This window comes from Schistocerca nitens, chromosome 2 (assembly GCF_023898315.1).
Source record: "Schistocerca nitens isolate TAMUIC-IGC-003100 chromosome 2, iqSchNite1.1, whole genome shotgun sequence".
Taxonomy (NCBI): Eukaryota; Metazoa; Arthropoda; class Insecta; order Orthoptera; family Acrididae; genus Schistocerca; species Schistocerca nitens.
The window spans coordinates 945,490,421-945,506,269 of NC_064615.1; positions in this window are offsets into that span (position 1 = coordinate 945,490,421).

The window sequence follows — 15,849 nt, forward strand, 5'->3', positions numbered from 1 at the left end:
GCACAATGACGTACAAAAATTTACTTTTTTCTAATTCAAGAAATTTGAGAAATTTATTTGTCCATTATGTTATGATTCCGTGTTGATTCACTTATCTTACTAAAACTCCTATTCCTACTAGTTTCGATGCGGACAAAATACAAATGAGAAAAAAAGCAGAATGCAACTGGGAATCGAACATAGGTTCATTGCTTCCCATGCGGATGCCTTGCTCGCTACGCCAGCAGCCTTTGCGTTTAACGGTAAATACATACCTTATGGGCAAATAAATCGAAGTAGCTTAAGTTTCTTTTCTCGATTTCTAGGTAAATATTCCTTTGCGGTCCCAGATATGTTGATGAAAATGCTCGACTTCAAATTATCCGCTGATTCCGCCAATTCTGAGTCGACTGCGTATCATGAACTTTAGTGGGGAGGGGGGAAGTGCGGAAGGTACAAAATGCCTCAGACTTTCATTTCAGGTCTTACGCAAGCGACCTGCCAAATATGAGCCGAACTGGTTGGTGATGTCTGAGGTCTTCCCCTTGTGTGTGGCTAAAAGTCATGGGAAGGTCTTCCGCTTGTCAGTGTAATGTAATAAAGTATTCGACCTTTTTATTTGACCTCGGACGGACAAGAAAGTCTTCTCGACGGTAGTTGCCTGGGTTTAGTTATTAACTCTTGCTCTAGTGGATTCAGTGCTTGAAGCTGCATTATTTGTGACAAAGCAAGAAAAGCACGGTACACATTTCTACCTGCTCGTTACAATCTAAAAGGACACTACACGTGAAGCCGCACGTATTTCTTAGCAGTTTACGATGCGCCTGCTCTCAGGAATGTGTACACTTGTGCAGCTAGGGCGTTCTCTGCCAGCGACTTTCCGCAAAGTCGTAAAAGTTGTGGAGGTCAGCAGTGCGGAGAAGACAGTAAGGTAAGGCGCCGGGCCGACCAGTTCATTGATCTGCGACCTTGGGGCAAGCACGAAGTTCAGGATACCGCAGGGCTGACACTCTATAGCAAAAACAGTAGTGACAGCTAGCTGGTGTACGACGCAGCTACCTAGACGTTTACGAACGTAATGTAATTCCCGGACGGTTATTAAAGTATTCTGTCATAGTTATACAGTTCGTTATTTTTCTGCCTAAGGTGTACCATTTCGTCACCAGTGCAGAATAGGGATGAAGTAATCTAAAGAAGCAAAAGGAGGAACACAGAAAGTATACGGTAAATGACCAGTTACAGCTGGGCTAGACAAACAAGAATCTTCGAATTCAGTTTTTAGCTTTAACACATCTTGCAATACTGTCCGGAAACCTAGCAATGGCAACAAGTAAAATTAACATTTTGAAAAGAAGGGCTTCAAATATCTCAGGCAAAATAGAACGCAGCTTATGGGAAAATTAAAAGAGTCGATACATTTAAATATTTTGGTGAGAGAATGCAGAAGAATGGCCGTGATGGGGAGTTTAAGGTACTCAGAGCAACGGGCACTGGCCTTTCACTTACCTAGAGATACGTACACTAAGAGATCAATATCCTGTCAAGCAAAGCTCCAACTCTATGTTGCAATACTAAAAGCAGAATGTTTATACGCAGCCGAATGCCTGGATTTGACTATGGTAGGAGAAATAGAAAAGCTGGAAAATAAAGAGAGGAAGATCGCAAGAAAAATACTGGGAGCAAATAAAAAACCAGGATGAATATAGGAACAGAAGTAATGGAGATCTGCACATAAAACTCAACAGCTAAATGTCATGATGAGAAATTGCAGTTTGATGTTTCATGGCCATCTGGTTCGAATGAATGAAAATGGATATGTAAGAGAAATGAAAAGTGATCTATAAGAGATGTAGATAGACGAATACGAGATTATGGACAGAAATATGTTTTGCGAAGTTTTATTCCCTACTCCAGAGAAAACCGTAAAACGAAAACAACGTGTTAAGAAATTCGGAAACAACATCAATAATAAGTAATAATGAAAAATTATTGGAAAAACCGGAATCCAAATCAGAAGTGGTTATGTACATGGTCCATAGGCCCAAATCGAGAAGAAGGAAGTATCAAATATCGAAATCAAATGGTTCAAATGGCTCTGAGCACTATGGGACTCAACTGCTGTGGTCATAAGTCCCCTAGAACTTAGAACTACTTAAACCTAACTAACCTAAGGACAGCACACAACACCCAGCCATCACGAGGCAGAGAAAATCCCTGACCCCGCCGGGAATCGAACCCGGGAACCCGGGCGTGGGAAGCGAGAACGCTACCGCACGGCCACGAGATGCGGGCATCAAATATCGAAAACAGCTGTGGCATTTTGAATGTGAACTCTTTGTGATAGGTGTAGGGTCTACATTTGAATACTAAGAATATCAGCTGAGACAGACGAATATCTTCATCACTTCATTTATAATTCCACTACACGTTTACGAATGTTATATCTGTCGTCACATGCAGTCATTTTTAATGAACTTAACAAACAGTTTTGTGTATACGTTTCCGTGACATCGTCTGACAGTCTCAAAAACAGAATTAATAATACTGTTTTTGAGACAACAGTCTCCCACCAACGTCGCTCACCTCCTTAAAATATGCAGGAATTGACGATCGATGCATTTATACTTCTCTATGTTTCTCGTAAGCATATTGGTGGCGCATTCGCGCGCTAAGTTCTTTATGCGTGACAGCTTTCCCGGAGTAAAATTACGTTTGGCGGTGTTTTCCGCTGTAAGCTCGAAGGGAACGCATGGCGTGTTAACATTCGTTTCCAGAGTTCGATGGGCACCATGCAGCCCAGCATACAGAGTCACAGAGCGTTATGGACTAGCAGGTATCGCTCAGGAAGCTGATTCACTTTGTTCATTTTGTTGTTTCCAACCAGTCAAATTACAAACCAATTTTTATTCAGTCGGAACTTCTGAAACATGTTAGCTGCACTTTACGTACGCACAATGTAAAACTAATTTGCAAACACCTGCTAAAACACCAGACAAAATGCGTCTGTTGTCTCAAAAAGAGAGTTATCCGATATGAGTGTTGCTTTAATTTCCCTGCGAACCGGTATAAGGAGAAATCTTAGGATGAAAGGTCACAACTTCCAGAAAGAACTCATGGAGTTCGATGAGTGCAGTAAAAGACATATCAATACACAGTAGCGTGTTCTGGTTTTTAGCCAAATCAGATCAGTTTGCTTCTCGCCTGACCAGATGAGGCCCGACTCGCACGTGAAGTGATTGAATGGTCTTTCACAATACTTTTGGTAGCAGAATGGGCAGAATGAAGAACAAGGAACATGGTAGTAGGAGTGTATATGCACACTACGTATTGAAACTTCCCGGCGTATTAAAACTGGGTGTCGGACTCGAACCTAGGACCTGGGACCTGGGACTTGGGCAAAGGACCAGGTTCGAGTGCAGATCTGGCACACAGTTTTAATACGAAGGAAATTTTCATATTAGCACACACTCCGCTGCAGCGTGGAAGCACATTCTGAATATTGCACATTATCGTGCATCTGGTGATGATTCCCTGGAATAATAACGAGCGTAAAATATCTACGGTTATGCACCTGAAGAGACCAATAGCGAAACGACTTGATAAAGACAGCTGCAGGGAAAGCAGAAGCCTCGCTGAAGTTTATTGAATGAAATCTGAGGAAATAAATTCAGTCACGAAAGAAGTGCCGTGGTTTATACAAACCTCGCTTGTCAGGTTGCTGAATGTTGATCATCAGCCTGCCGCCCTCACTAGGTAACAACTATTAGAGAAGATGGAGAAGTTCCAAAGAAGAGCTGCACCTTCCGTCACGGTTAGTTCAGTAAGCGCGAGAGCCTAGCGACGACGCTCATCACAGTGCAGCGGCAGACGCAGGTTTGAAGTTTCCTGGCAAATTAATACTGCTGTTCATGTCGGGGTTCGAACCCGGAATCTCGCTTCGCGCGAGAAAACCACTTATCAGGAAGCGACTCACAACTCGACCTCGCAATCTTACTTACGCCAGTGCCTCCCTTCTACATTCAAAACTCTTCGACACAATGATCTCTCAAATGTAAGCAGCAATCTGCGGTTGTTTGTTGATGATGCTGTGGTTTATGGGTAGGTGTCGAAGTTGAGTCACTTTAGGAAGATAAAAGATGACTTAGATAAAATTTCTAGTTGGTGTGATTAACGGCAGCTAGCTCTAAATGTATGAAGATGTAAGTTAAGGCGGTTGAGTAGGTAAAACAAATCTGTTACGTTAGGATATAACATTAGTAGAGTACTGCTTGACGCAGTTACCTCGTTTAAATATCTGGGCGTAAGGTTGAAAAGAGATATGAAATGGAACAGGCATGTAAGGACTGTGGTAGGGAAAGCCGAATGGTCGACTTCGGTTTACTGGGAGAATTTTAGGAAATTGTGACTCATCTGTAAAGGAGACCTCTTATAGGACGCTAGTGCTACCTATACTTGACTACTGCTCGAGTGTTTGGGATTCCCACAAGCTCGTATTACAGGAAGACATTGCAGCAATTCACAGGCGGGCTGCTAGATTTGTTACCGGTAGGTTCGAACTACACACAAGCATCACGGAGACGCTTCAGGAACTGAAGTTGGAATCCCTGGAGGGAAGGCGGCGTTCTTGTTGAGGAATATTATTGCGAAAATTTAGAGAACCGGCATTTGATGCTGACAGCGGAATGATTCTACTGCTACCAACGTACATTTCGCCAAAGGTCCACGAAGATAAGAGGCATATAGACAATCATTTTTTCGTCGTTCTGTCTGCGAGTGGAACAGAAAAGGAAATAACTAATAGTGGTACCTTCAGCCACGCGCCGTAAGGTAGCTTGGAGTGTATGTATGTAGATGTTGATGTAGGGAAGTGAATTTGTATCGCCATCTTTTGTGTATACCGTGGATACTGAAAGTACCAAACATCGAGGTCCCTCCTCCACACTTCCCCCCAGAATCAAATTAGTAATTAATTGATGCCTCTGTATATCCTACCAACCTGCTAGTGTGGTTGTACCATAAATTTCTAGTTTTCCGATTCAGTACCTCCTCATTAATTATTATATCTACCTATCTAACCTTCAACATTGTTGTGTAGCACCACATTTAAAAAGCTTCTGTTCTATTCTCGTCTTAAGTCCTCAGGGACTCAGCATTAGTTTGCTGGGTATGGACTGGACAGCCCCGAGGTTCCTGAAATGGCGACTGGTAAGCGCCACCAGTCTTCTGTCACCGTAAGACCTAGGCATGCTTCAGCGACCAAAGTGTAGTGCGGCATTAGAACGTTGTGTGTTGCAGGGAATGGGAATTTTGGCTTGACCACCAGGATCGCGAGATGGTAAAAACGACTGTAAAAATAACCCTCAACCTCAAGGTATGCTATGCACAGATGAGATGCATGGCTATTGAGGTGAAATAATCGTTAGTGGGCATCCTCTGGGGAAGCTACCGAACCTCAGCTGTATAAGGCTTACCTAGATACATGGGGCTCTGTCTGCGTGGACTTATATGTCTCTTGCTGCTCTTGGGACCGCAATGGAACCGTCGAAGTTCACTCGTCGTCATTCCAGCCGAAAGGGTGGGCCGCTGGTAGATACGAACACCCAGTGAGGCAAGAGGGCTCGCGCAGCCAGTCCTCCAGACTGTCTTTTAATCCTCCAGGCAGTCTTTTAGTCTCATGTAACATAACACAAGCTGGTGGCCAGAATGTGTTTCTAATAGTTAAAAGGAAAGTGGGGAGCATTAAAAAAGGTTCACCTTTTTAAATACAAAATGGTTTAAGGGCATCTATGGACGTTTAAAATCTGTCAAGTGCTTGCAAAACGGGACCCTGTTGGTAGAAATAATTCACAACAAATGAAGAACATCCAGGAAGTTCAATGCCTTGGAGAGTATGCAATAGAAAGTGAACTGCGCTACACCATGAATTACAGCAAAGGTGTTGTGACTTGCAGGGATCTAGTTGACGTTACCGAGAAGAACTGAAAGCTGAGTAGTCTCAGAAAGGCATCAGTGATATGCAAAACATAATGAAAAGGGTGGATGGCTATCTGGTGAAATCAAACTCGTTTACACTGAATTTCAGCAGCACAAAACTTCCAGAGCACGTCAAGGCCAGTTTACCTTGGCTCAGCAATCCAGTGTTCTGGTTTACATGCCAGCACTTTGGACACACCATCTTAGGTTGTAAAAGAGAGCCCACCTGTGGCAAATGTGGTAAGGCCGCCCATGAAATCTTGGCTGTTCATCTCCTCCAAAGTGTGTAAACTGTTGGCCGGCCTCTGTGGCCGAGCGGTTCTAGGTGCTTCAGTACGGAACCGCGCTGCTGCTACGGTCGCAGGTTCGAATCCTGCCTCGGGTATGGATGTGTGTGTTGTCCTTAGGCTAGTTACGTTTAAGTAGCTTTAAGTCTAGGGGACTGATGACCTCAGATGTTAAGTACCATAGTGCTTAGAGTCATTTTTTTGTAAACTGCTCTGGGGGTAACCCTGCCTGGAGTAGCGACTGCAGTGTTTTCTTCAAGAAGGAAGATACAGGTGATCAAAACAACTAAGCCTGTCTTGTATCGTGAGGCCAAAAAGAGCTATAAGGCCATGCTGCCCCTGAAGTTCACCACCTCCTTTGGGTCTGTTCTTAAACAGCTAGAAGACTGATGGAGGTTGCTAGTATCAGCACTAAGACCAGCATTTGCCAGTGCACTTGTGCTGCTGCAGTTACTTCAAAGTCTACACTTTCTTCCACAACAGCAGACAAGGCCGTGGCTGCTCGCACTGCAGAGCTCCTGTTCCTCCAAAGGTTCAGTCTTGTCCACTGACCAGCGGTGCCACTATCACTGCCACCCTTATGGCTCTGAAGTCTACCCAGGGAAAAAAATCCACCACTGATGGAGCCAGGAAGTAAACAGTCTGATGTTGTCGATGTTATCCTATCTGACGTCTCTCATGATTCTCCTGTAGAGCTAATGCAACTTGTTGGACAACCGCCTTGCCTCTAGACTGAGTCTCTGTCCATTACAGGTTCCCCTCTCCACTGGAAAGAGAGGGTGAAAGTGAAACCCTTATGATAGATAGCTGCCATATTGCAGTGGAGAATTAATGGGTTCAGGACACATGTGGAGGAACTGAATCTGCTAGCACAGGAACGCCATCTGTGCCTGTGTTTACAAGAAACAGATTTTAAAGTCACTGATGCCTCTGCACTATAGGGTTGTACCCTTCACCAGAAGGATGACCTTACTGGGGACAGAGTCAAGGGAGAGATCGCTGTGTTTGTCATTAACATGCACCACTCCTCTGCTCTCCCACTGGCTACTGGCCTGCAAGTAGTTGCTGTTGGAATCCAGTTTGCTCACTGTATCTACCTCTGCAAGATGCAGTAGACTCTGAGGCTCTCACAGATTTTACGGAGCAACTCCTCTGACCATTTCTTGCTGGGATCGACCTCTACTTGCCCTGGGCTTTGGGTTTTGGAGAGCCTCATGTTGTCTCATGAACTGTGCATCCTCAACTAGGTACTCCCATTCATTTCTGTTCTGCTACTGGGTCATTCTCAGCCACAGTCTTTAGTCACTTTTGTGCGACTGTAGAGAGAGGAAACTTCGACTTCAGATCCAACAATTCTGAGTTTTACAACTACCATGTGGGGACTGCAATTGGCACTGTATGAGACATGTGATACTGTACCTCGTCACGATCAAATCCGATACCGCATGCTTCGACATTTGCTAGCAGTATCAAAGGAAATCTTCTCAAATGTTTTAATTTAATATGGCAGATAGGCCACTTCCTCAACTCATGGAGACAGGCAATTTTGATACCTCTCCTCAAACTAGGAAAGGACCGCAAATGTCTCAGTAGCTACCAGTGTATCGCCTCAAGGAGCTGTATAGGAAAGACCTTGGAGCGAATGGACATCCGTCGTCTAGTCTGGTTGTTAGAGACCAGGCTACTCCTTAGCCCATCTCAGTGTGGATTCCAGAGCTACTCAGCAGGCTTTCGTATGTAAACATCACTGTATCGCCATATTCTTTGATATCACTAAGGCGTACGCTATTACTTAGAGACACAATATCGCCGCACAACTGCGTCAATGGGGCTTTGGTAGCCACCTCCCCATCTTCATACGATCTTTCCTGTCTCAGCGGCTTTTTAGATCCCGAGATGCTGACACACTGTCGGATCGTTTTGAGTTGTAAAATGGTGTCCTGAGGGCAATGTTTTAAGTTTTACCCTCTTTGCCATTGCCTTAAACGGTATTACGTGTACCGCATGGAGTCCCATACAATTGTCCTTAATTGTGGACGATTCTTGCTGTTTTCTGTTACTTCTCCAGTGTGGCAACAGCGACTCGTCAATTGCAACTTACAGTGCGAAAGTGAGAAGAATGGTCTGCAAAGAAAGGTTTTTGGTTTTCTGCAGATGTGTGTGTGTGTTCATTGTAACCGTTCTCGTCGTATTTTTTATTCACCTGATTTGCATATGAGTGATACGATTCTATATTTTAAAGACACAGTGAGATTTCTGGGCCTCATTTTGTACTCAAAACTATCGTAGCTACGACACTTGAGAGACCTGAAAGCCAGAACCCAGGAGGTACTGTTTTAGCCACAGGGTTTGGGGAGCAGACATGGTAATTCTGCTCCAGTTTTATAGGGCTTTTATGCGTTTGTGGTTAGACTGCGAGTGAATAGTGTACGGGTCAGTGAGGCCTTCCTACCGGAAGATTATTGAAGCTTTCCACCATGAGGGGACTAGGCTGGTCACGGGTGCTTACAGGATCAGCCTTATACTCAGTCTCCATCCCGTGGCAGCTCCTCATGGTGTGTTAGGCATGTAAGTTCCTCGCAGCTCCGACTTCAACTGCATACCATATTGTTGCTTGTCTGCCTCTGAGACACCTTTACTCCAATCTTCCATAGGCAACAAGCTTGTTTAGGATTTGTGTGCGGCATGTGCTGGAGTCACTTGGTGTGGAGCACGCACAACTCCAAATCCACGGTTTTAACCATCTGCCACCATGGTTACTGCAGAGGCCGAGAGTAATTTTAAATTTGGAGCCGTATAGAAGAGATTTCACTCCTTCATATGTTTTAAATAAATTATCTTTTAAATTTTAAATGAGCGTCGCTACTCTATAGCTGTCTTTAAGGATGAGTCGAAACAGGGGGACTTTGTGGTTGCTATGTTCTTTTTCCTGATCGTGTCCTCAATGTCCGACTGCCTGGAAACATTACTGTTTTTGACACAGAATTATATGCGATCTTGGGGGCGCTGAGGCACATGAGACGTGATTCGGGTACTCAGTTCTTCTCTTCATACAATGAAGGCTTTCACGACCGGGCCCGCATCTCGTGGTCGTGCGGTAGCGTTCTCGCTTCCCACGCCCGGGTTCCCGGGTTCGATTCCCGGCGGGGTCAGGGATTTTCTCTGCCTCGTGATGGCTGGGTGTTGTGTGATGTCCTTAGGTTAGTTAGGTTTAAGTAGTTCTAAGTTCTAGGGGACTTATGACCACAGCAGTTGAGTCCCATAGTGCTCAGAGCCATTTGAACCATTTTTCACGACCGGATGGTACTGTTGTTGATAATTCTTCCGGGTTATATGGCCGTGGTCCATGGAATACTTCTATTCCATACGTTTCGTTCAATGCTACGTTGGACATCCTCAGAGGTATAGCTGGTCCTGTTGAGTCCTGACGACTGACGAGTCGGGCGTCGGATAGCGGCCTAAATACTGAGGAAAGTGGGCGTGGTCTAGCTTGCACATAGTAGCACTCGAAAACTAGTCAAAGATAAAATGTAACTATCGATAATAGTCCGTCATAGATAAAATCACTTATCGATTCTGTAACGCCACTGTCCATATCTCGCTTAATTTCAAGGCCTCTTCTTTTCTATTAAAATTATCTTCATGTTTATAAATTTCAATAGCCTCCCTATACAGTCGTGGATAATAGTTCGTGGTAGCACTGAAAACTGCAGTTTCAGAAAACTTAACTACATGGTCACCGGACTGAAGTGCATGTTCCGCAACGGCCGATTTATCTGTTTTACCCAGTCGGCAAAGACTTTTATGCTCCTTTACCCTCGTATTCACACTTCTTTTCGTAGTACCAATATAGACCTTGCCACAGGTACACGGAATTTTATACACACCACTAGATGATAATGGTGGCCTTCTATCTTTAACAGAACGAAGTACTTGTCCTATTTTTCTGGTAGGTTTGAATACCGGTTTCACTTTATGTTTCAGCAAAATATTGCCGATTCGATCTGTAACCTTACTAATGAAAGGTAAAGACACTGTGTTCTTCCATTGCTGTGTACCATCCTTGTCCTTTGGCCTGCTGTAATTAGGTCTTAAAACTCTATTAATTTCTTTGTTTGAGTACCCATTCTTTTCGAAGGCCTATTTCAGATGATTCAGTTCCGTATCCAGATGTTCCGGTGTACAAATCCGTTTTGCCCTGTCCACAAAACTTTTGATTACACCTCTTTTTTGTTGTGGGTGATGATTGGAGTTCTTATGTAAGTATCTGTCAGTATGTGTACTCTTCCGAAACACTTTATGTTTTAGACTGCCATCGGTCTGTCAAATGACTAACACATCGAGGAACGAAATAGCCTGATCTCTTTCCACTTCAATGGTAAACTGAATTTTAGGGTTTATGCTATTAAGATAATGAAAAAATTCGTCTAAGGCTTTTTTACCGTGTGTCCAAACCACGAATGTGTCGTCTACATATCGATACCAACAACATGATTTCTGATTTGCTTTATTCAACGCTAATTGTTCAAATTTTTCCATGTAAAAATTGACAATCGCAGGGCTCAACGGGTTACCCATGGCAACACCGTCCACTTGCTCATATAACTCCTCATCTCACTGAAACTCACTAGATGTGAGACAGTGTCTAAACAGAGCGGTCAAATCTTCAGGGAAAACTTCCGTTATGTAAACCATAACTTCATTGACCGGAATCGTAGTAAACAGAGATACAATATCAAAACTGACCAAAATGTCTTCAGGAGCCAAGGTTAGACCTTCAATTTTCTCAATAAAATGACGTGAATCTCTCACATAAGAATCAGTCTTATCAATGTATGGTTGTAGAAGAGTAGCTAGATACCTAGATATTTGATAAGTATGGGAATCAATCGCACTAACAATGGGTCTCAGAGGGAGATTTATTTTGTGAACTTTAGGTAAACCATAAAGTCTGGGACACTTAGCTTCACTCCTTAGCAAAACTTTTTTATCCTTCTGTGGAATGGAAGTAGAAGACTTTATCAACGTATTAGTTTTCCTCAAAATAACAGCCGTCGGGTCTCTTCTAAGTTTATTGTAATGTCCCGTCACTAATAGATCCAAAATCTTACTTCTGTAGACCTCTTTGTTCATCACCACAGTGGCATTGCCTTTATCAGATGGAAGAACAACTATCCCTTCGTCCGCATTTAAATCCCTGAGGGCCTTTCTCTCCCCCTTAGTTAAATTACTCTCCAATGGCTTATTATGGCATAAGACCCTTGTGATTTTAATACGAATTGCATTAGCAGTTGCCTTAGGTAGGGTTCGAATCCCTGCTTCCACATTCGCAATAATCTCTTCCATGGACCACGGCCATATAACCCAGAAGAATTATCAACATCAGTTCTTCTCTGTTCCAATTCTCTGAGTGCCCTTCACTCTCTACAACGCTTGTACCTAACAGATGAAATAGTCCAGAACATACAAGACGCCGTCCTCCAACTACAGCTGCTGGGAAAGGAAATGTCTTTCTAGTGGGTACCAGGGAACGTGGGTATTGCGAGGAACGAAAGGGCGGACGGAGCAGCCAAGAAGGCGTGCAGCGACCCTCAGTTATTCCAGTGTGCCATCCCCCTGTATGCTCCCACCTCGCTGTTGAGGTACAGAGTCATGCGCAGATGGGAAGACGAGTGGCTGGAAGTGACTGATAATAAGCTGCGTCTAGTAAAGCTCACTACGCGGCCGTGATGTACTTCCTTTCATTCACCAAGACGGGACGGCGTCCTCTTTACTCGACTTCACATAGGCCACAACCCTATATGCATGACGTCTTGCTCTGTCGAGAAGACCCTCCAGTGTGTGGTGTTTGTGCTTACAGATCACTGTGCGCCACATTTCACTGGACTGCGTTTTATCTTCAGACAAGAGGGCAGGGGCAAATTTACCAGCAGATCTGCCCTCTATTTTACGTGGCGTTGAAACGAATGTGGTGAGAGTTCTAAGGTTTTGTGATTCGTCCAACTTAGGTAGATGTTCTTAATGTGTTAAAGGGTGCTGGCTCGCACTTTTTTTTTTTTTTTTTTTTTTTGTAAGTGGTCAGCCAGTGCCTTTTCTTTGATCTCTTCTGTGGTTTTACTTTTGCTTTAATCCCAGGTATCCCACCTTTCACATTTATCCGTTGTGTTAGTGTGAGATGGAGTGATTGAGTGGGCCAACGCGAGTGAGGTGGAAGTGCGTGATTTCATAGATTCCCTCGTCTCTGTATGATAACAATTTCACTACTTTTATCCACATTTGTTTCTTTTAATACGTTTAAGGGAGCTGATAACCTCGCCGTTGAGCCTCGCTAAGCCTCAAACACACACACACACACACACACACACACACACACACACACACACACACTTGTCTTAATTAATTATCGCCCACGTTTCACATTTGTACAATAATACACGCCAGACAAATATCGACAGGAAACATTTTCTAAAATTTACTCTTATATTCGATGGTAAACATCTGTTTTCCAGAATGCTTTTGTTGTTAGTGCCCGTTAAAATTTTATACATCATCTACTTCGATCATCGGTAGATATTTTGTTTCCCAAATAGCAAAACTCGTCTACTGCTTTTAGTTTCTCATTTACTATTCTAATTCCCTCAGCATCGCCTAATTTCATTCGACTACATTCCATTATTTTTAAATTATTAATGAATGCACAATATTGTGTATTTCTAATCGAAGCAGGTGCGGTACTCGTGATTAGCTGTTCGTCAATTGAAATGTTAAAATTAAACACTAAGTAAATATAAAGGGAGCAAACGTGAGAAACTTTAACGTGAAACTATGTGCCGAACCAGGACAGACCTTTATCTCTCGCGGGCAAGTATGTTCTACCGACTGAGAGCTATAAGCGCGACTGACGAACCCCCCCGAATCCCCCCCCCCCCCTTATAGCTTTATTTCCGCCAGTCCCTCATCTCCGAGGCTAACAATGAACCTTGCAAAAACAGTGCCTACATAACAATTTAAATTAAACAAACAATCCCAGCAAAATAAATCTCAGCATGTAAGCAGGAGATCTCGGGTTGGAGTCCCAGTCTGGGCACACATTTTCAGCTCTCCCCACCGAGGTATATCAACAAATCCTGTTGGCAGTTGACAGTTTCAAATAATGACCATTAATTCTTGAGAAGCTGCACGGTCATCAAAGATATCTGTTCTTTCGAGAACAGTTACTATCTTCGTATATAAAATAAAATTAATACAAGACAAGAGTGCTGAGGAATAGGTTGAAGAGGTGTTACATATGGAAGACTTATGTTTTAATTTTGTTGATATTCATCTTGCGCTATCTTCTTCATCTCCAAAAAACTATTGCACCTACATCTATTTGAACCTGCTTACTGTATTCATCCCTTGGCCTCACTCTACAAGCTATAACCCCCCCCCCCCTCTTATTTTCGTTCAGCACCAAACTGACGATTCCTAAATGCCTGACAATGTATCCTATCAACCGATGACTTCTGCTAGTCTGGTTGCACAACTGCTAGTTTTCAGACCGAGTACCTCCTCGTTACTTATTCGACCTCCCAACTAACCTTCAGCATTCTTCTGTAGTGCCATATTTCCGTAGTTGCTATTCTCTTCTGTCTGAACTTCTTACCCGCCATGTTCCCTTAAATACATGCTACACACCAGACAAATACTTTCAGAAAATACTTCCTAACAGTGAAATTTACATCCGATGTTAACAAATTCCGCTTTTTGAGAATGTTTTCCTACCTTTAGCCAGTTTACATTGTATGTCTTCTCTGCTTCGGCCATCGTCAGTTATTTTGCTGCCCAAATAACGAAACTCATCTACTGCATTAACGACTCATTTCCTAAACTCATGCTCTTAGCATCACCTGATTTCATTTGACTAGAATCCATTACCCTTCTTTTAGTTTTGTTGATGTTCATCTTATTACCCTTTTCAAGACATTATTGATTGCGTTCAACTTATCTTCCATATCATATTTTTTTATATTTTCTTCCTGAACTTTAACTGCCTTTCCAATTGTCTCCTTGGTCTCCTTTACTGCCTACACAATGTACAGTTTTAATAACATTGCCCACTTGCTACAACCCTGTCTCACTCCCTTATCAACTACTGATTCCCTTTCATGTCTTCCGACTCTTGCAACTGCAGTCTGGCAGGGTCAGTATTGCCATGCGTGTTCCTATATTTCTGCGGAAGTCAAAATGATCTGCCCTGAGCTCGGCGTCTACCAGCCTTTCGACTACTCTATGAATACTGATAGTTAGTATCAAATTGCCTACCCACTGTTAATAACCTTTCCGTAGTTTGGGCCATAGTCATATAATTCTGTTTAAATTAAAGTTCCACCATTTGTACAGATTGTATATTCTACTGTAAACCATGATATTGGCATTTTGGCCTTTTTGAAGTGCAACAATATTAAGCACGATCAGACTTTTGTGAACGAAATCATCGTCGAAATATATTGAATTTGGATATACACTCCTGGAAATTGAAATAAGAACACCGTGAATTCATTGTCCCAGGAAGGGGAAACTTTATTGACACATTCCTGGGGTCAGACACATCACATGATCACACGGTCAGAACCACAGGCACATAGACACAGGCAACAGAGCATGCACAATGTCGGCACCAGTACAGTGTATATCCACCTTTCGCAACAATGCAGGCTGCTATTCTCCCATGGAGACGATCGTAGAGATGCTGGGTGTAGTCCTGTGGAACGGCTTGCCATGCCATTTCCACCTAGCGCCTCAGTTGGACCAGCGTTCGTGCTGGACGTGCAGACCGCGTGAGACGACGCTTCATCCAGTCCCAAACATGCTCAATGGGGGACAGATCCGGAGATCCTGCTGGCCAGGGTAGTTGACTTACACCTTCTAGAGCACGTTGGGTGGCACGGGATACATGCGGACGTGCATTGTCCTGTTGGAACAGCAAGTTCCCTTGCCGGTCTAGGAATGGTAGAACGATGGGTTCGATGACGGTTTGGATGTACCGTGCACTATTCAGTGTCCCCTCGACGATCACCAGTGGTGTACGGCCAGTGTAGGAGATCGCTCCCCACACCATGATGCCGGGTGTTGGCCCTGTGTGCCTCGGTCGTATGGAGTCCTGATTGTGGCGCTCACCTGCACGGCGCCAAACACGCATACGACCATCATTGGCACCAAGGCAGAAGCGACTCTCATCGCTGAAGACGACACGTCTCCATTCGTCCCTCCATTCACGCCTGTCGCGACACCACTGGAGGCGGGCTGCACGATGTTGGGGCGTGAGCGGAAGACGGCCTAACGGTGTGCGGGACCGTAGCCCAGCTTCATGGAGACGGTTGCGAATGGTCCTCGCCGATACCCCAGGAGCAATAGTGTCCCTAATTTGCTGGGAAGTGGCGGTGCGGTCCCCTACGGCACTGCGTAGGATCCTACGGTCTTGGCGTGCATCCGTGCGTCGCTGCGGTCCGGTCCCAGGTCGACGGGCACGTGCACCTTCCGCCGACCACTGGCGACAACATCGATGTACTGTGGAGACCTCACGCCCCACGTGTTGAGCAATTCGGCGGTACGTCCACCCGGCCTCCCG